General features: G+C 40.1%; 1 long non-coding RNA gene across 1 annotated transcript in view; it reads right to left on the reverse strand.

Moving 5' to 3' along the window:
• The window catches only part of LOC122539357, a 31,566-nt gene extending 17,995 nt beyond the window's left edge, over positions 1-13,571 (reverse strand). The window contains exon 1 of the long non-coding RNA XR_006309054.1: positions 13,402-13,571. This is a non-coding gene — a long non-coding RNA (uncharacterized LOC122539357). The remainder of the gene's footprint in view (positions 1-13,401) is intronic.
• Positions 13,572-20,085: the final 6,514 nt, after the last annotated feature.

Consider the following 20,085-nt stretch of genomic DNA (forward strand, 5'->3'; position numbering starts at 1 on the left):
CCGTGCTGCTCACAAATATGATGTTGTTGTATTAGTTTCAGGTTGATATGTTAACTCGAGATTGAAATCAGTTAAAAAGAAATACTTCCACCCATCTCCTCAAAAATGTATGAGGAAGAATGGGTCAAGGAGAATGGTGAGGAGGAGTAGTTGGCAAGTAAGTGGGCCAGAGTCCATGGTTTCTCTCTTGGGTCCTGCTGACCAATGTATCAAAACTCCTTGATTAAAAAGCTCTTCGTGAAACCTACCTCTGTAACTGTTATTCTTATCTCCCATCTACATCAAGGAACTAAAGCTCACAAAAGTCATAGTTGGCTTCTTTTATCTGAACAAAAATCTTGCAACAAAAATTTCTAATGTTTCACCACCGTTGTTTCCAAGGTGAGTGAACAGTGACACTATGAAGGGAATGGAATCTCTTTCTCTTCCAGGCAGGCATCAAGATTGAGTGTACAGTAATCAGCTAAACTCAAATGAACCAAATGAAGATGGTTACCCTTGGCACAATGTGTTTTGTTCATTTTGCACACCAGCCATTCCTGTGGCCTGTCAGTGTGAGCATGACAATCAGGGGGCTGCGTTTTAAAGACTGCTGGGCCATAAGTGCAATGAGAACATGCTTTAAGATTGCTCAAATATCTGTCCAAACAGTATCCTTCAAGCCAGCAGAGGGGAACGAGAATGTCTCTCCTATAAGCCAGGCCTTGGATTAAACATGGGCTGCGGACACTTCTCCCACCTCCAATACACCCCATCCACCTGGACACCCCTTACTGGCCTGTTATCTGCCCGAATTCTCTTCATTTCCAACTGCCGCCATGACTTTGACTGCCTCAACCTGTCCACCCCCCTACCCGACTACAACCTCTCACATGCACAACGCGCAGCCCTCCACTCCCTCTAGTCCAACTGCAACCTCACCATCAAACCCACAGACAAGGAGGGGTGCAGTGGTAGTTTGGTGCACCGACCTTTACATCGCTGAAGCCAGGCACCAACTCGAAGACACCTCCTCTTATTGCCCCCTTAGCCACGACCTCACCTCCCATCACCAAACCATCATCTTCTAGACTGTACACAACCTCATCACCTCAGGGGATCTCCCATCCACAACCTCCAACCTCAGTCCAGGAACCCCACACTGCCCAATTCTCCTACCTAAAATTCACAAAGCTGACTGCCCCGGTCAATCCATTGTGGCAGGAGTAGGCTGAGACATCGAACGTATCCCTGCATACCCTGATACTGTCCTGTCCCCCTTAGATATTGTGCGATGGTCATGTCAGGGTGTGACGCCTTTGCATCCCTGTGCGGAAAGTACTTTTGCAAATGCATGCAAGCCAAACATATCCCTGAGAATCATGGATCTCTACAGAGTGCAATCAGGCCATTCAGCCCATTGAGTTCATGCTGACCCTCCAAAATGCATTCACATGCACACACTATCCCTCTAGCCCTGCATTTCCCATGGCCTCTTATCTAACCTGCCCATCTTTGGACTGTGGGAGGGAATTTGAGCACCCAGAGGAAACCCACGCAGACATGGTGAAAATGTGCAATCTCCATGCAAAGAGTCACTTCAGGGTGGAATCGAACCTGGGCCCGTGGTGCTGTGAGCCACCATGTCACCCACTAAACACCAAAGTAAAGCCCTGAAGGATTGAAGTGGATTCTGAGTTGGTGCAACTCAGCCATGTTAGTGTAGTGAGACTGGTTGTTTACCAGTACCGACTTTGATGGACTTCAGACTTTGCTGTCCGTGGAGCAATAAAGAACATGTTGATGAAGGAATGTTCAAATCAAGGCCTTTGGAAGTGAACAAAGGGCTGCTTCTGTCAGGCAATCACTCTGACTTACAAGTCAGGAATTGTCACTGTGTAGTTGCTCAGATGTGGAGGGGAGAATTGTATGCTGCATAAAAGTGAGGTGAGTTGGGTCTTAGTAAGATGGAAATGCATGGAAATTAGGTAACCTCTGCTTATCAGCAATATTCTGACCTTGCTGCTAAAACCTGAGGTGAAAAATGGAATTTTATTTTCTTGGCATCAGGAATCAAATTTGGTTTAGTCTTGTCATGTTTTGCCACATTCTTATCATTTCCCATGACCCTTCAGGAAAGAGAAAGTTCTATCCATTTTATTACCTGTATATTAATTGGTCCAATCTTATGAATGTGGCAGTGTTATAGACCAGGCCAGGTCCCCTCAAAATATTTCAAGAAAGTAGCCCAGACCCTAACTTTGCTCGTTGTTTTAAGCAGGTGTAATGTGGATATTCAGGAGAGGTGCAGTTGATCAAATCATGTGGTTTTAAACAAAACCAAAATTTACAAGATTACTGAATAAAACACAAACAAAAAAACTATCTCTCTTTCTCCCTCTCTCTATCTCACGCGCTCACTCTCTCTCTCTGTCTCTCCCTCTCCCTCCCTCCCCCTCGCTGTCCCACCCACAGCTGCCTGTGTCCGGGAACCTGTTGAGCATCTACACCACCCAGAACCTGACCAATGCAACAGTCACCATCAGCAACTCGTGTCCTGCCAACCTCCCGAACGGAAAAGACAGCGCAGGTACCCGGGCCAGCGGGCATCGCCTGCGTTTCTCCTTTCTTCTCTTTGCTCTTTCTGCTCCTTCTCCCAGCCTGCACCACGGTTCCTGCTTTACACCGCACTCCCGAGCTCTCTCTCTGTCAGCTTGTGGCTCAGCGATGGACACTGACATCTCTGAGTCTCTACGGTTCCCACGGCACCTCCCACCCTACGACCTGAATTCAGTCGTGACGCTGCAGTGCTGAGGGTTTGCTCTCTTGACTCTCTTGTAGTTGTGACATTAAACCAAGCCCACCCTCTGCCCGCCGATGGTGCGGTTACAGGGAGCGGTGGTGGATTTATGGCGAGGGTCTTGGGTCTGGTATTTACCCCTTGATCGTCATCACAACAGCAAATGATCTTGAGACGGAGAGCTGTGCAAGGGTGGAAACAGACCCTTCGGTCCGACTTGTCCATGCTGACCCAGATATTCGAACCTGATCTAGTCCCATTTGCCAGCAGTCCCTCCAACCCCTTCCTATCCACGTCCCCCATCCAGATGCATTTTAAATGTTGCAATTGTACCAGCCCCCACCACTTCCTCTGGCAGCTCGTTCCCCACACGTTTCACCCTCTGGGGGAAAAAGTTACCCCTTAGGTTACTTTTATATCTTTCCCCTCTCACCCTCAACCTATGCTCCTTAAGTTCTGGGCTCCCCCGCTCCAGGGGGAAAAGACACATCCCTCAGGGAGTTTCTCTCTCACTGCAACTCCCAGGTCATTTCCTCAGCCCTGAAGCTACTCTATGCCACTCTCTCCCCGCCCTCCTCTAGCTTATCTCTCCACGCTTCAGGCTCTCTGCCTTTATTCCTGATGAAGGACTTTTGCCAGAAACGTCGATTTTGCCTGTCCTCAGATTTTGCCTGTCCTCAGATGCTGCCTGAACTGCTGTGCTCTTCCAGCAACACTAATCCAGAATCTGGTTTTAGCATCTGCAGTCATTGTTTTTACCTATACAGAAGAACTTAACCTACCCAAAAACCCAACTGATCACCCCAAATTAATGATGCTCTTCAAAATACTTGCAACAATCCCCATAAACACCCCTTGGCACGAAAGGTAAAACCAAACACAGGTCTTACAGGAGAGATGTCAGTGAGAGATTTCCAGCATGGACCTGCTGCTTTGGGTCCAGCAGCTTCTTCAACTGCCTGACTGCTTTCACAGAATAGCCAGACTGCCAAAAACTAAACCAAAAGCTGAGCCACTACCCATTCATTGTGCAAGTGTTTTTTGTTAAAGCTTGAAAGCCTTTTGTCTGAGATAATATCAAATTAGCCCTATAACCCTTCAACATAGGCTTTTCAGGGTCTGTGTCTTTATGACTTCCCTGAAAAAAGACAAGGACAACATAATCTTGTTAAAGAAGCAGCATCGCCACACCTCTCTCCTTAAAAAAAAATCAATATCCAAAGTGGGCTTCATTTTAAAAACTCTTAATCATAAACTGATTCTACTTTACACCCCACATATACATTACATTGATAATCATGCAAACATGCAGTACTGCATTCTGTTTCAGTCTGTTTTACTCCTTCCACCGAATACTTCCTCCAACAATGTTCCGGCAATCATGTTTTCTCTTCCTGCCACATGCACAATTTTAAACTGAATGGCTATAACAACAAGCTCCATCGAAACAGTCATCATTAAAAATTTGTCCACAAACGTCAATGGGTTATGGTCAGTGTATATGATTGTCTCAAAGACATCACTGGTAACATCAACTTGACGTGTTGTAATACCAACACCAAGCTCAAAGTCTCCTTCTCAACTGTCAAATACTTCTGCTGTTGAAGGTTCAGTTTCCTGAAGGTTCAGTTTCCTGATAGGTCAATCTTTTAGTTGTCTTCCTGCAAGAGCACAGCACTGACTCCCACATCACTTGCATCTAAAGCCACCTTGAATGGCTTTGCATAATTAGATGTGGCTAATATCAGGGGAGTGGTTAACACAGCTCTCAGGCTGTCAAAAGCCTGCTGGTTGTTTGCTGTCCACTGAAACTTCTTGCCTTTCTTTAGCAATTCAGTGAGTGGAGCAGCCATACGGCTGAAATGTGGCACAAATTTTCAATAAAGTCCACTCAATCCCAGGAATCATAGTACTGCTCCTTTTGTCCATGTTATAGGAAATTCCCAAATTACCTTTGTTTTTGCATCTCGTGGGGCCATTTGTCTGTGTCCAATAGCATTGTCCAGGAAGGTGATTTGGGTTTTGGCAAATTCAATTTTTGCCAGGTTTATCACCAAGCCTGCCTTCCGAAGCTGATTGAACATGCCTGATAAATGTTGCAAATGTTTCTTCCATCAATATATGCAACACAGTTGGGAAATTTGGCAATGACCTCATTGGTTAGTCTCTGAAATGAAGCTGGAGCGTTTTTCATACCAAATGGCATAACTTTAATCTGATATAGTTCATTTGGCGTAATGAAAGTTAAAATTTTCTTTGCTCTTTCTGACAAAGGTAGCTGCCATTCTTGGAGCAAGTCCAACTTAGAAATAGAAGTTGCTTTTCCCGCCTTTTCAACACAGTCTTCCAAACATGGAATCGGATATGCATTAGTCTTTGTAACTGCATTGTCTTTGCGAGAATCCACACAGAACCGTTGGGTACCTTTTGGTGTTGGCACCATTACTATGGGTGAGCTTCAGACACTAATTCACTTCCATTTATGTCATCTTGGAGCAAGCATTCAATTTCCTTTTGAACCTGTGCCAACTTTAGAAGGTTATGCCTATAAAGATGTTGCTTATTCGGAACAGTATTTCCTATATCTACATCATACACAATTAGGTTAGTACTTCCCAGCTTATTTCCACATATCTCCCCATGTGATAGTTATAACTCTTTCTGGTCATTTTCATTTTCTCCCAGAAGGTATCTCAATAATTTATTCCAATTTTTGACAACCTCCCCATTGTCCAATTTAATTTGAGGAATGTCCAATTCATAATCCTCTGAACTTGGTTCTTCCTTCTGTGTTGTAACCAAAAACACAGTCTCCTTTGGTTTTCCTTCCCTGTCAAAATACCTTTGAGCATATTCACATGGCACACAGATTCCTTTCTGCCTGGTGTCCTTATCAAGTAGTTCATCTCACTCAATTTCCTTTCAACTTGATAAGGTCCATTGAACCTTGCTTTTAAAGGTTCACCTATCACTGGAGACAACACTGACACTTTATCCCCAATAGCAAAATGGCAAGTTTTTGATTTCTTGTCTGCTTCCTATTTCATTGTATGCTGTGATATGTTTAAATGCTGACTAGCCAACTCCCTGCTCTATTTATTCATTCCTGAAAATTTGACACATAGTCCAAATATGTGGTCTCTGAATGTTGACTTATCAATTTCTACTTAATTTTAACCCTAAAACTTCGTACTTCATACCCTAAAACTAATTCAAATGGACTGAATTTGGTTGATTCATGTGGTACATCTGTGATCGCAGAAAGCACAAATGTAATTCCCTTTACCCTAATCATCTGGATAGTTTTGACTATAAGCCCTCAACATGGTCTTTAATGTCAGATGCCACCTTTTTCGTGCTTCCTGTGACTCTGGGTGCTAAGCAGTAGATCTGAATTATTTTATTCCTAAGCTGTCCATAACTTTCTTGAACAATTTTGATGTGAAGTTTGACCCTTGATCTGATTGTATCTCTGCGGATAGTTTGTATCTAGTGAAAATGTGGAGTAACTCCTCTACAATCCTTTTAGCTGTGATAATCTGTAATGGAATGGCCTCTGGAAATCTAGTGGATACATTCATTATTGTGAACAAATACTGATTCCCACTTTTTGTTTGAGGCAGGGGGTCCTACATAATCAATTAAGACTTGTAAAAGGTTCCTGAAATGCAGGAATAGGTATAAAGTTCTGGGTTTTATTACTGCCTGTGGTTTTCCAATTACCTGACATGAATGACATGTCTGGAAAAATTCAACTACATTCTTGCGCATTTCAGACCAGTAAAAATGTTTTTGTATTTTAACTTGAGTTTTTCTCACTCCTAAATGGCCCCGTAGTTGTAGCTCATGCACCACTGGCAAGACCTCCTTCTGATACCCCACTGGTAATATGACTTGACGAACCTCTGCCCATTTGCCATCTGCTTGAATATGTGATGGTCTCTATTTCCCAGTTAAGACATCATTTTTAAGATAATAACATTTAGGGATACATCCAGATTATTTGTGTGTATGCCTTTTGATACAAATTGTGTCTTTCTTCTGTATCTCAGTTACTTTATCGGAGCTAAAAATGTCTGCATTCATATCTATCTGCTCCTGGTTTGTGTCAACCATCTGAGCAAACAGGGTCTCTGCCTAATTCCACTTGAACTTTCTTATCTGTACTCTGATCTCTCCTGTTTCAACTGGTGACTTTGTGATCTCGCAACCACACAGTCAGGAAAAATCGCAGGATATGCTTCCTGTAATAACTCAGTTGCCTGAGTTTCCACTGGCGTTTTAACCATAATAGACAGCACTCCTGCCTGTGAACCAGCTATAATCAGTAACAAGGACAATTTGTATTCCTGGAGCTAAGAGTTTGTCTAATACTCCTAGCATGACTTTTCCACTCTTCCCTGGATACTTTAACCTTACTTTACATAACTGAGTGCTTCTTGTCTCACCGTGAATTCCCATTGCTAGTATTTTTTCTGGCAATAGTCATTCAGAAGTACATATTTCCTCAACTTTCAGCATCAGAGATTGACAGGATCCTGTATTTCTTAATATTGTAACCTCTACTTGCTGCTCCTCGCCTGTGCAAATAGGTTTTACCTTCACAGGCATATGATTTCAGAAGATCTGGCACTTCCTCCTTAACCAAACTTCGAATAGCTTGTACATTTGGGTGCAGCTTTTTAGCCTCCACTGTGCTTTTTGTTACCACTCCCACAAAAATTCACTGGCTAATCCTATTTTCCTACATCTGGTTTCCTTGTGCTTTTCTTAACCCACCAACACTGATTTAAATGTGGCCTATTTTATTGCAGTGAAAAGCTGAGCTTTTTAACTTCAAGAGAGTCTCCTTCAAGGGTTTCCTTTTTACGCTGTGGTAATTTATCCTTATGAGCTTCGCTGAGATCTACCTTCCCCTTTGCATGTGAGGATTTCTCTTTTCCCCAATCCCTTTCCCTCAGGGATTGAAATTGATTTTGGAAGCCAGACTTTGATTTATGGACCAACTCTTAATCATCAGGCATTTCAGTTGCTGATCTTGCCGTTTTAACTCTCTGCTCTTCCACATGAGTTTCCCTACTTCAGAAAGTGAATTTTTGAACTCCTGTCTAAGTGCCAATTTCCGAAGTTCAAACTCCATCTCTTTCTTCATTTACTCTCTCTCCTTCTCTCCCTTCTTCCTCTTTTTGTTCTACATGAAGCAATTTGTTCTTTTTCTTTCCTCTGATTTCAATCGCAGTCCAAATATTTTATTTCTGTCGCCCATTCTTTGTCTTTTGCCTCTAACTCAGGTTGCTTCATTTTCAATTGAATTTTAACCATCTCTGAAGATTCTGACAGTGTTTCCAGCAAATGTAAATGCTGTTATTATATCTCCTTTCCTCACGGAAGGAATCCACTCCAACTCCAGATTGTCTGTTAATTCTAGCAGATTGGCCTCATTTTGTAAACCCCCAAAGTCACTTCTTCCACCCCCAGGAAATGCTTGGTGACTGAAAGAGCCATTGCTATCCCAAACACTGTTTAAACCAACCGAATTCAACACCTCAAACAAAAAATACAAATACCTAGCACTCGCTGCCTCTGAGTCCAACAACCCTAATCCCAAATTGGAACTATAGCGCAATTCCTGCAAAGAGCCCCCATCTGTTATGGACCAGGTCAGACCCCCTCAAAACATTTCAAGAAAGTAGCCCAGACCCTAACTTTACTAGTTGTTTTCAGCAGGTGTAACGCAGATATTCCAACAGGGATGCAGCTGGTCAAGCCACTTAGTTTTAAACAAAACAGAATTTATTTACAAGATTACCAAATGAAACACCAACAAAAGAGAACAGAAAACAGAATAACTTAACCTATCCAAACACCCAACCGGACATACCAAATTAATGATGCTGTTCAAAATACTTGCAACAATCCCCATAAACATCCCTTGGCACAAAAGGTAAAATCAAACACAGGTTCTTACAGGAGATATCAGAGAGAGGAGGATAGCATGGACCTGCTTCTTTGGGTCCAGCAACTTCTTCAACCGCCTGACTGCTTTCACAGAATAGCCACACTGCCAAAAACCAAACCAAAAGCTGAGCCACTCCCCATTCATTGTGCAAGTGCTTTTTTTGTAAAGCTTAAAAGTCTTTTTCCTGAGGCAGTATCTTTATCTACAATCAAATTGGCCCTAAACCCTTTCAACCTTAGACTTTTCAGAGTCTGTGTCTTTTACTACCTGTCTAAAACAAAAGTGGTTAAAATAACCTTGTTAAAGGGGCAGCATGTAAAACTACTGATTCACTAGTGTCTCTAATAATGTAATAGGTGGAAACATTGCATTTGAATTAGGAAATGTGTTTGTAATTGTGCAAATAAATGGTTATTAACCTGTGTAAATATTGGCTTCAGTTCATTCCTTCATCACCCAACTTTCTGCATAAGTGATGGTCCACATGGAATACCAGAGAAACGTTTGAATATGTTAAGACAATCTTTCAGAAAGACATTGGGTTGACAGCTGAATGAAATAAGACAGCTGTCAAAATTATTTAAGTTGTTATTAGTGGATTATTGTCACCTTTTGGCATTCAAATAATTTTCAATTCAAAAATAGCTTAAGGCCGATTACGCATGAATGAGTAAAAAGACAGGAAGGCAAAAGCAAAATTGTTCATATGGGAATAGAGCAAGTTTATTTTCATTTGCTGCCCAGTTGTTCTATGATCACCATAACTGCCAACATGTTGAAAGCCTTCAGTGATTTATGTCCTGAACATGTAAAATGAACAGGTAATAGTCTAAACATTAATGTCTCATTAACAGAAGCAGCATTATTCACACTTGGCTCCCATTATTTTTCCTTGGAACTGCATTATTCTGTTCAAGGAATAGATTTGAGCAAGTAAAGAGCTAATCACCTCACCATTCAAGATTCTGGTGTTTCAAGTTAAACTGATCCAATCTATTTCTTTTAAAAAGGTTATTTCATTATTCAAACCTTGAGTATCTTTCCCAGTTCCTAAACAACTATTTAAACTTGCATTCAAAATATTAGCATCCTTAACATTAAATCTGAATAGTATTTAATCAATCTGGAAAATATTTCAAACAGTATAAGATTTGCAGGATGATGGTACCTGGCTTTCCAGACACAAATTCCATTCCTTTGTCACTGGATATTCCTCTTCCTGACCACCATCTCAAACTGAAACAGACATTTTGCAAACGTCGCATTCAATTCAACACATTGTGCCACAAGACTTCAATATATGGGACTGCATGGTGTCTTGGTGGTTTGCATTGCTGCCTGACACAGTCAGGACCCAGGCTTGATTCCACTCTTGGGCGATTATCTGTGTGGAGTTTGCACATTCCCCCCATATCTGCATGGGTTTCCACTGGGTACTCTCCGCAGTCCAAAACTGTGCAGATTAAGTAGATTGAACATGTTAAATTGTCCATAGTGTTCAGGGATATGCAAGCTAGGAGAACTAGCTATGGAAAAGGCAAGGTTACAGGGTTAGAGTTTGGTGGGTTTGGGTGGAATGCTTTTCAGAGAGTTGGTGTGAATTTAATGGGCTGAATGGCCTGCTTCTACACTGTGGGATTCTATGATATGTGGCATTGCATATTATTAACTAAAGACACAATGATCCTCTCCGTAATACGAAAGCAAAAATATGTAGATGCTTGAAATCTGAAATAATTGCAGAGAATGCTGGGGAATCTCAGCAGGTTTGGCAGCTTACATGGAAAAAGAAAAAAGGGTTAAATCTTTCAAGTCCAATATGATTCTTCTTCAGAACTGCAAGCAACATTGAAGTTTCTGTTATCACTATGCATAGGCTACAACATGCAAGTAAAACAATCCAGTTGCCGTAGCAACTGAGTGAACTGCAACATGCCCTCTCTGTCTATGTCAGATAGAGAACTGACCCTTTCCTTAATGGAAGGTGGCAAATTATAACAACTTTACTTCAAAATAGCTCTTGGATCATTTTACTTCCTCTTTGACTGCAGATTCTAGAGGACCCAGAAAGAAACATAGATTGCTTTTCCTACAAAAATTGGAACTTTTCTCAGATGTAATAAGAATAACAGGTATACCATTGTTTAAAACATGCATTATGTACATTTTTTATTAAAACGTGGTGGTTTTTAAATGGTATTTAAGATTCAGTCAGATTGTGCAGATGTAGAACCACATGAAGGTCAACCCGGGTAAGAACAGATTTCCTTCCCTAAATGACTGGATGGGTTTCACAACAATCAATGATGACTGTATGGTCGCTATTACTGAGACCAGCTTTCAATTTTCAACTTATTATTTCAATTCAAATTCCATCAATTGCTGTGGAGAGATTTGAACTTATGGCCCAGAGCATTAGCTGAGGCTTCTGAATGACAGACCTCGCATCACTTTCGTGGATTAGTTACTCAAGTCTCGCATTGAAAATTTGAACCTCTTGATTCCATTTCTATCAGGTTAGAAGTTTCCTTCTGAATGGATTACCACATTCAGATTCCCAATACAAAAAAAACGAAGTACAAGAATTTGGTTGTATTTGACTCAAGAAAATCTGGAACAACGGTTTCTGAATACAGATTAGGCATGAACCGGAGCAAAAAAGCATTTCTTGGTTGTGGAATTTAGCTGCCAATCTGTTTCAAGCAGCTTTCAGTCATAAGAGATAAGGAAGGCTTAAGGCAGCAGTTGAACAGTTCTTGACAAATATCACCATGTGGTGTGCTATTTCATTAGCCAGGTTAACTTGTAATGCCTCGGACAGAATGTGACACATCACAACGCTTAGTGTTCAGTTAAGTGAAAAATAAGCTCATGGGAGGCTGCCGAACAATTCCACCATTTAAGAAATAACACTTCAGACAGAAAGTATATGTTGATGCAGAGAGAAGTAAAGTGTGCTAAGCCGAATATTTCTACTGGCCCAGTTGTTGTAAGCTTGCAATGAAGTATACAGTTTGTAAGATTTCATTCATTAAAACCCTACAATATTTCACATTGTTCTAAGTATATAATGTGTTGAGCAATACTTATATGATAGTTTTGGTCAGTATGTGGAGCTGCCCATTCATGAAGTCTTGTACAAACTGAACTAAATATTGCAAGACAAGAGCAAGTTATTTGGTTTAATTGGTCTCGGTCATTACCTTCTATAGGATTCTCCTAAGACTTCAACAATTATCCTTGTATTGCTTTCTCTCTCTTGTGTCTGTCAAGCTTGCCCTCAATTGCATCTTTTGACTGCTCCAAGTTTCCACATTCTAACCACTTTTTGGGCAAGGAGTTTCTCCTGCATTCTTTATCAGAGAGGATACATATCCAAACTTCTGCTACATTTTAATTAGTATCTATGACCAAGGGGTCCCTGTGCGCACAATGCCTTGCACTGTTCTTGCCTGAATTGACCTACATGTCTGGATAGCCTGTATTCAAGTCCCAGCTGCTCCAGAGGTCTGTTAAAATCTGTCTGAATAGGCTGATTAAAAGTATTTAAGAGATCAGGAACTGTGCCCAACAATCTAATGATTTGGGAGCCTGAGGGTATTGGAAGTTGTGGAATTAGTCAAATGTGACAAAATGGCCGATGGCTCTCATGTAAATCATTGTTGGATAGAAAATAAAATGCAGTGCGGGCCCACCAATGCCAACAAAACCTGTAAGGTCAGACTACAGTATCTAGGTAAAGCCCATTATACGGTTTGCCTAAAACCGCAGCTCCAAGTCTGGATTCAACTAATTTAGACCTTTGTACATAATATATTCATAAAGTGACCCTCAGGTCAAACCACCAGTCACCTCTCTCTTATCCTTTGTTTTCTCAATTTAAAGCCTTATTTTAAAATTCCAGAGAGCTCCGAGAAACAAATAGATTTAGAATAAAGAATGCTTCAGAAATAATAGGGATATGAAATAGGATAAGTGCAAAGATGATTTGGAATATATGTGCATGAATGTACACAATGCAGTAAATACACTTGATGAGCAGCAGGCAAGCATCACTCTATTGGCCTATTATAAAGTGTCAACATCAGAGATCCAAGCCCAATTTCATGATACCTTAAAACCATAAGAAATAGCGTTAAAAATCAAGCATTGAGCCCATTTGTAGGCTAAATACCAAGTGAAAAATGGGATTGACAGAATGAAGCCTGAAGGTTTACTGAAGGTGCTAGGGTTGATCCACTCCAGCTTCTACTCGCCCATAAGGAGCGCTCTTAAAAAAATAATTAACTGTTGGATGAGACTGTCAACAACTGTTGATTACAGATCAGTCTTTCAGTTAAGTATTTTAATAAGTATTTTAATTACTGGGGCTTGAGTTACTTTTGCATAGAATCAGCAAATACCTAACAGGCCTGAATGGCCTCTTCCTTTGCTTTTAATATTTTACAGTTCTACCGATTGCAATCTCTGGCTATAAAAATTACAAAAGACACATACTTAAAGGCTTCAAGAGGTATTTTCTCTGCTTTTAATTCCTAACTGCTATCCTTACTCATCTTCTCCTGCTCATGGTATGGATTTCATATGGGCTCCAGCTAAAATTTCAGAAACAGCAAAAAATTTTCAAATGAGAATTTCATTGCTCAGTGGCCTACGCCCTTACCTTTGAGCAAGAAGACTGCGAGTTGAAGTCCCACTCCAGAGACATGAACATAAAAATCTAAGTTGGTGCCTCAGTGCATTCTTGAGCAAATGTTGCATTGTAAATAATACTCTTTTATTCTGAAGTCCTGTCTACTCTCTCATGACATAACTTTAAGAAAGAGGAGGGGAGATTTCCCTAACATCACAGCTGATACTTGTCCCTTGATGAAATCAGGAAGAAACAATTGCTCCTTCATTATTACATTGTTGTTTGTGGAGCTTGTTGTGTGTAAATTGACACTCACCTTTCTCACATGATATTAAGTGACTACACTTGAAAGTATTTCATTGGTTGTAAGGGATTTTGGAACATCGCAAGGTCATGGAACATGCTAGAGAAATGGAAGTCTTTCTTTTAACTATATAAGGAGACTTCGAGTTTTTACATGGAACCATGACCCACCCACTGAAATGCGTGTGTGTTCTTTATCTGCCATGACAATTGATGAACAGTTCGGATGACTGTGCCAAACAGCTTACATCATTGTCCATCTGTTTTACCTTCCAGGGAACAAAGCAGTTTATGATCCAAACCAAACCAAATGACGCCTCACCAAATGCTAACTCAGCCTGTCATGATAGAGATTAATGAGCCAGTCTCAATCACAAGGGACTCTTGTTGTTACACTGCCTCCTGTTCCACTGCTACATGACCAGATAAAGGGCAGACAGAGTCAACTTCAACAAAATAAAAAGCAGACGGCCAGATTACTGAAGGGAATGACTGACATGATCAATTCTGAGACAATGCACATGGCAGACTTGAATTTACAAAGAATCTAATCTTCAAACTGCTTATCTAAGTGATAGCAAGGATAGACATCTACCCACACACAAATTGGCTTATTCAAATATCCAGTTTCACCTTGCAACTATCCATACCCAGCCTCCTGAATAAAACCAGATCACCTGGATGTTAGACTCGGCTAACCAGAGACTATTCATTCGTCCCATGAAAGAACAATTCTATGGGCTAATTCAACTAAAGCCATGTTACCAAATTAACAATTTTGATCCTTGCAAAAAAGAAAATGGGCTTTTAACTAAATACCTGGAAAAAATTACACTTACTGTCAACACTTACTGTCCATCTGAGACCTGCCAAAGAAAGTTCTTCTGGCAGAAGCTTTTCGATTCAGAGGAGATAGAGTTTGGATGGCTAGGCAAAAGTCATTTTGGGCATTTGGCAGCTAAGTGGCAGCTTCCTTGTAATGATCGAGGATGCCTTGAGAGGTGTTGGGGTGGGGTTGGTTGCCTTCAAAGCAAGATATTGAAAATTCAAGGAAGAAGACATTTTCAGAGTATACCCAACCTCAACAGTATCCCCAGAGGGATTTCCCACTCACATCCTTGGCCCCGTAATGTTTGTTAAACTTATCTGTCCAAGTTCCTAGGTTTCCTTGCCTGCTTCAGCTATAACTACCTCTCCCACTGGTGACACTTAGGCTTCAATCCTGTGATTGAACATGGGACCTGTGAGTGGCCAGTCCTGTAGTAAAATTGTTGACATGTTTCAGTAGTTGACAAGTACAGATTCTGGATTTGCTTTTTGCCAAAACGTCAAAGTTTGTTGTAAAACTGAGGCCAAATTTGGACCTGAGTGTGGGAAATGTGACATGATGTTCCTCAAAGTGAAAATGAGATCTGTTCCTGTCTGCTCATAGAAATATATAGCAACTACATGGAACTCTCAGGGCCAGAGTTATCTTGCAGATCAATTTTGATTGATAAAGGAGGTCTGAAAGGAAGTTCCTAAATTTGTTTTCTCTTGGTTTTCAGTCTGTCTTGTCCTGTCTCCCAGAGGATCAACATGGTGAAGCAACTCTTACATAAAGCATGACAATCATGTAGGCAAAGCTGGATGGGCTGCAGCAATCTTTCTGCCCATCTTACTTATATATTCTTCATTGTGCAGAACTGGATGGGAGAAAGTGAGGACTGCAGATACTGGAGATCAGAGTCGACAGTGTGATGCTGGAAAAGTACAGCAGGTCAGGGAGCATCTGAGGAGCAGGTGAATCAATGTTTGGGACATAAGTCCTTCATCAAGACCATTTTCTGCTATTCGTTCAATATCGTCTTCCTGATGGAAAACTGGATGGGCCATCTGAAATAGTTATCAGAGATTCAGACGATTGTAAGTGCTGTTTCTCTCTTCTGTTTTCAAATGCACAATGCTCTTTATGTCTGACTTCCAGATAGACTATGTGTGGAATTAGGTTGAAAGTGTAAAGACAGGAGCAATGTGGCTTGCTCTGCTGGTAAGACAAACATATTTTTGCATGAAATTTTGATTCTGATTGCTGATTACCATAAATTCAACTTGCCCGGAAATGCTAACATCAAATTCCACGAGTTTAGTACTCAAGCTTGAAGCCAATGTTATCCAATACCTGTGCTACACCTGTTCTAACTTTGGACCAAATCCCATTTACAAATCATCCTGCCTTTGTTGATTTACACCAGCTCCCTATTAAGCAATGTTTTCATTTTTCTTTTGCTTGAAATCCCACCATGGTTTGCCTTCTTTCTATGTCTGTGAGCTCTTCCTGCCAGGCAACCTTCTTTTGATATTAATTCAGTGTTTAATGATTGATTGATTGTATTAACAATTGATGGTCACCTTGTTGGGTTAAGCCTGAGTGTGGATCGAGAGAAAATTAAACAAACTGTATAAGTAGTGGGAAGCATAAGGTAGTTTTGCTATTCCTTTTCTTAATCTTTTCCCCTCCTTAAATGTATTCATCCTTTAATCCAATCTCCTTCACCAAACGTTTAGTCATCTGATCTAATATGTCTTCACATGCCCTGATGCCATGCTCCTGTAAACCTCCCTGGGATATTTTATTATGCAAAAGGTGCTATATAATTAGTTGTTTAACTGTACAGAATTTGAGTTTTATATTAAAATGCTTTTTCTTCCTCTTGCACCCATCAGGATATTCGCAAGAATACAAACGTGAAGAATATCAGCTATTTTTTTATGCCATGTGAGAATAGTGTTCTGATCAGTTGGCAAATGAACTTCGATTAGCAGGTGTATCAGTCAGATGATGCCTGACAATTAATAATAAAATTTTGTCTAAAGTAACCATGCATTGCCCTGAAGTAAGAACTAAAGAAGGGCTGTTGTCCATTTTAAGTAGAAACAGTCATAAAATGCATAGATGTTATTTTTGTCCACGTTAAACTCTTGTTTTGTTCTACATGGTTTTTTTTGCAAATCTCCTGATGAGTGCAAGATAACAAAAACTCTGACAGTGTTTTTTTTAGTAATACTATATAAGTTGTTTTTGTTTATAACAATGCAGTGAGGAAATAGGACATTTGGGATTGTATTAAATTGCTACAACAATAATCAGCTAAACCAATATTATTTAATTATTAAAAGATGAAACTAAGAAATGGTAAAGGGTATTAGGTTGGATTGCAGTTAATTGAGGTATAGAAAGAGAATGAAGGCCAGATTAGATTAAGCGGCAATGAAGAAACTGAAAGAAAAAATAATAATTGAAACGATAATATTTAATGTACGTTTTAAAATATCTGGCAGATCAAATTACTGTCTGCAAGAAAAGTCCAATGTTTCAGTTGCTCCTTTTATTGGCTGGAGAGTGTAGTGATTATAATGAGGTCAGCCAGGTAGACTTCATAGAATATAAGTTCCCTGATTGGGGCTGTTAAACTGGTCAAATCGGGAGCCCTGGCTGATGGATAAGAACAAGAATGTCAGACCGCCTGCTCACTCTTAGAGCTAGCTCTGAGGAAGCTGGATCAGTGTCAAGGACTATACATATGTAAATAAAGGTTGACTTGGTGATGGAATACCACCCATGTGGAGATGTTTGAGACAAGACAAACAGGAACATCCATCTCACCATTGAATGGCTCCTTAATTCTTAGAGCATCCTGACATTCTTCTGGGGCAGCTTTAGTTCTTTTTTTTTCTAAAAAAGAAATTTTCATTTTCTCACGACTCATCTGAATTTGAAGGCAAGCTGTCACTCTTGTGAGTCTAGTGATGGACTGGCTCCACGCATCCACAATGTCAATGGTGAACTGCAGTTCATGGCACATCTCTTCCTTGCCAACAATGGCTCAGTAAATATCTGTAAATAACAACATGCACGTTAAATTCACAACTTATTTGTCCATCGAATGTGTACATCACTGGAATTGGTAGCAAACAAAAATATTTGAAAATGTGTGAAGATAATTAAATACAAGTGTAAGGAGGATTATTTCCTTTCTTTTAGTTCATTCATGGGATGTTGGCGTAACATTCAAGGCCAGCATTTATTGCTCATCCTAAATTGCCCCGAGGATACTAAGAATCGACCATACTTCTGTGTATCTGGACACATGTAGTCTAGGCATTCCTAGGTAAGGCTAGAGGACATTAGTGAACTGAATGTTATTTTACTATAAACAACACTATTTACATGGTCACCATTAGGCATTTTTAAAAGAAATCTAGTTATCTGTTGAACAAAAATTCCACCATCTGCCATGTTAGAATTCAAACCCTTGATATCAGAATTTTGGCCTAGATCTTATATTGCTAGACAAATGAGATTATCACTATCTCACAGCCTCCCAGAATCAAATACTCTCTCTCCAACACTCTAGTTGGGAGATGATAATCCATTCACTTCAAGATTGCAGTCAGATAGACATATTGCCCTTAATAATGTAATAGCCACAGATAGGACAAACAGATAATTAAATGTTCATATTGTGTTTTTTTTTTCTACGTTGTCATGTATTTGATGCTAACTGGGTAATATTTGAATTGATTGCTGGGACAGACATGACCTTTTACACCACAACAACTTTATTAAAGTTTAGTTTAGCTTGAACTGACAATGAACCTTTTCACTGACTTGAGAAATATGTCAAATTTATCAAACTCTGGACAGAAGGGAGCGATTGTCAGACCTTAATCAAAGCAAATACTTCACAGCAAAAGCAAATATCATGACACAGACTGACCATTTTACAAGATTATTGATTTAGAGTTAATTCTGGGATGCTATTCACTTTCATGGTCGGTTTTGCACTCCAAGTGATAGACAAGGTGAATACCAAAGGGGTTATTTAGTTCCAAATCATTCCCTATCTCTCTGTATACCCGAATATGATGTTTAATAAAGGAGTGCAACATGGCACTATTATTTTAGATGATGTTATTAAATTCATGGAAAATATGTCTTTAGTATTGGTGAAGTCTTGGCAAAGTCTTCAGAGGTCAGCTTAGCTTCAGCAGAAAGTGAGCATGAAATGCTTTAAAAGTCCTTTTCATGCACAGTGTTAAGATCCACATCAATGCCATGCTTATTCCCAAATCACTGGGCAATTTTAGGAGAGTGAGTTAGATTTATCTATAGTCAACAAAATGAATGCAACCTCTTTTAATGAGAATCAGTAGGGATTTTAATTGGTAACAATGAACTTCAAAGTAGCCACTCCTAATCCAAACTTCAACTCTTTATTATGATGGCATCTTCTATCTAATGTGGACAAAACTGTTGCTTAAGCTGAAGGCTCCATTTTATTCATCTTACATAAATTTTAGCAACTGAACCTGTTGGCAAATGTTGCCTGATTTCTAAGAATCAATCTGCCATATTCCCTTAAAATCTTCATGAATCTTCACAATCAACAGAGATGGAGTGTTTTGCTATCAGCTGTATATTGTTTGGAATTGTCCATACCCAAAGTCTGTCGACGGTTCTGTTGTTGCATATATTCAAGGAACACATTGTTAAGTTTCTAGATAATAAACATAACAAAGGACCTGAGAATAGATAGGAAAATGGCTTTGAAAGACATTATTAACCATGTTCTTGTTGAAAGGTAGAGCAAGCTTTAGGGCCTGAATAGCTACTCCTATTTCCTTTGTTCTTTTCCTCATTTGTAATCCTCCCACCTCCACAGCTCATTTCATTAACCTATTTCATTTTAGACAGAAATGATCTTTGAACCTGACCAATAACCTTGCGGGGGCTATGTGTTCTGTAGTGAAATAACTGTATTGTCATTTCTGTAGCATTCAGTATTTTGAACACTTACAAAGAGATTCAATGGAAAATGTCATTTGCACTTTTCTGACTTGTCTCACTAAATACCTTCTACTTATGTTAATGGCCTATTGAATAATTCTCAATGTTCGTGTGAATGTATTAGAAGCTTACGTGAGAATGTAACCAGAATTGACATGCTTAACTAAAAGTCTTATTAAAAATTTTTTGAAGGAACTATCGAGTTTGCAGTGCTGTGCTGGGAGTGGAGGCAGGAGGTGGTGGATGTTCCTGCTGATATAAAATAATAGGGACTGCTTACGATACACTTTCTCCAAATTCAGTGGGAAAGAGTGGCAGGCAGTCGAGAGTGTGGTGCTGGAAAAGCACAGCAGGTCAGGCAGCATCCGAGGAGCAGGAAAATCAACATTTCAGGCAAAAGCCCTTCATCAGGAATGTAACTGGGAGCCTCAGGGGTGGAGAGATAAATAGGAGGGGGTTGGGACTGGGGGAAGGTAGGTGAGAATGCAATAGGTGGATAGAGGTGTGGTTAAAGGTGATAGGTCAAAGGGGTGGGTGGAAGTGGATAGGTGGGAAGGAAGATGGACAGGTCATGAGGGTGG

The sequence above is a fragment of the Chiloscyllium plagiosum genome, chromosome 2 (genome assembly GCF_004010195.1).
Source record: "Chiloscyllium plagiosum isolate BGI_BamShark_2017 chromosome 2, ASM401019v2, whole genome shotgun sequence".
NCBI classification, from domain to species: Eukaryota; Metazoa; Chordata; class Chondrichthyes; order Orectolobiformes; family Hemiscylliidae; genus Chiloscyllium; species Chiloscyllium plagiosum.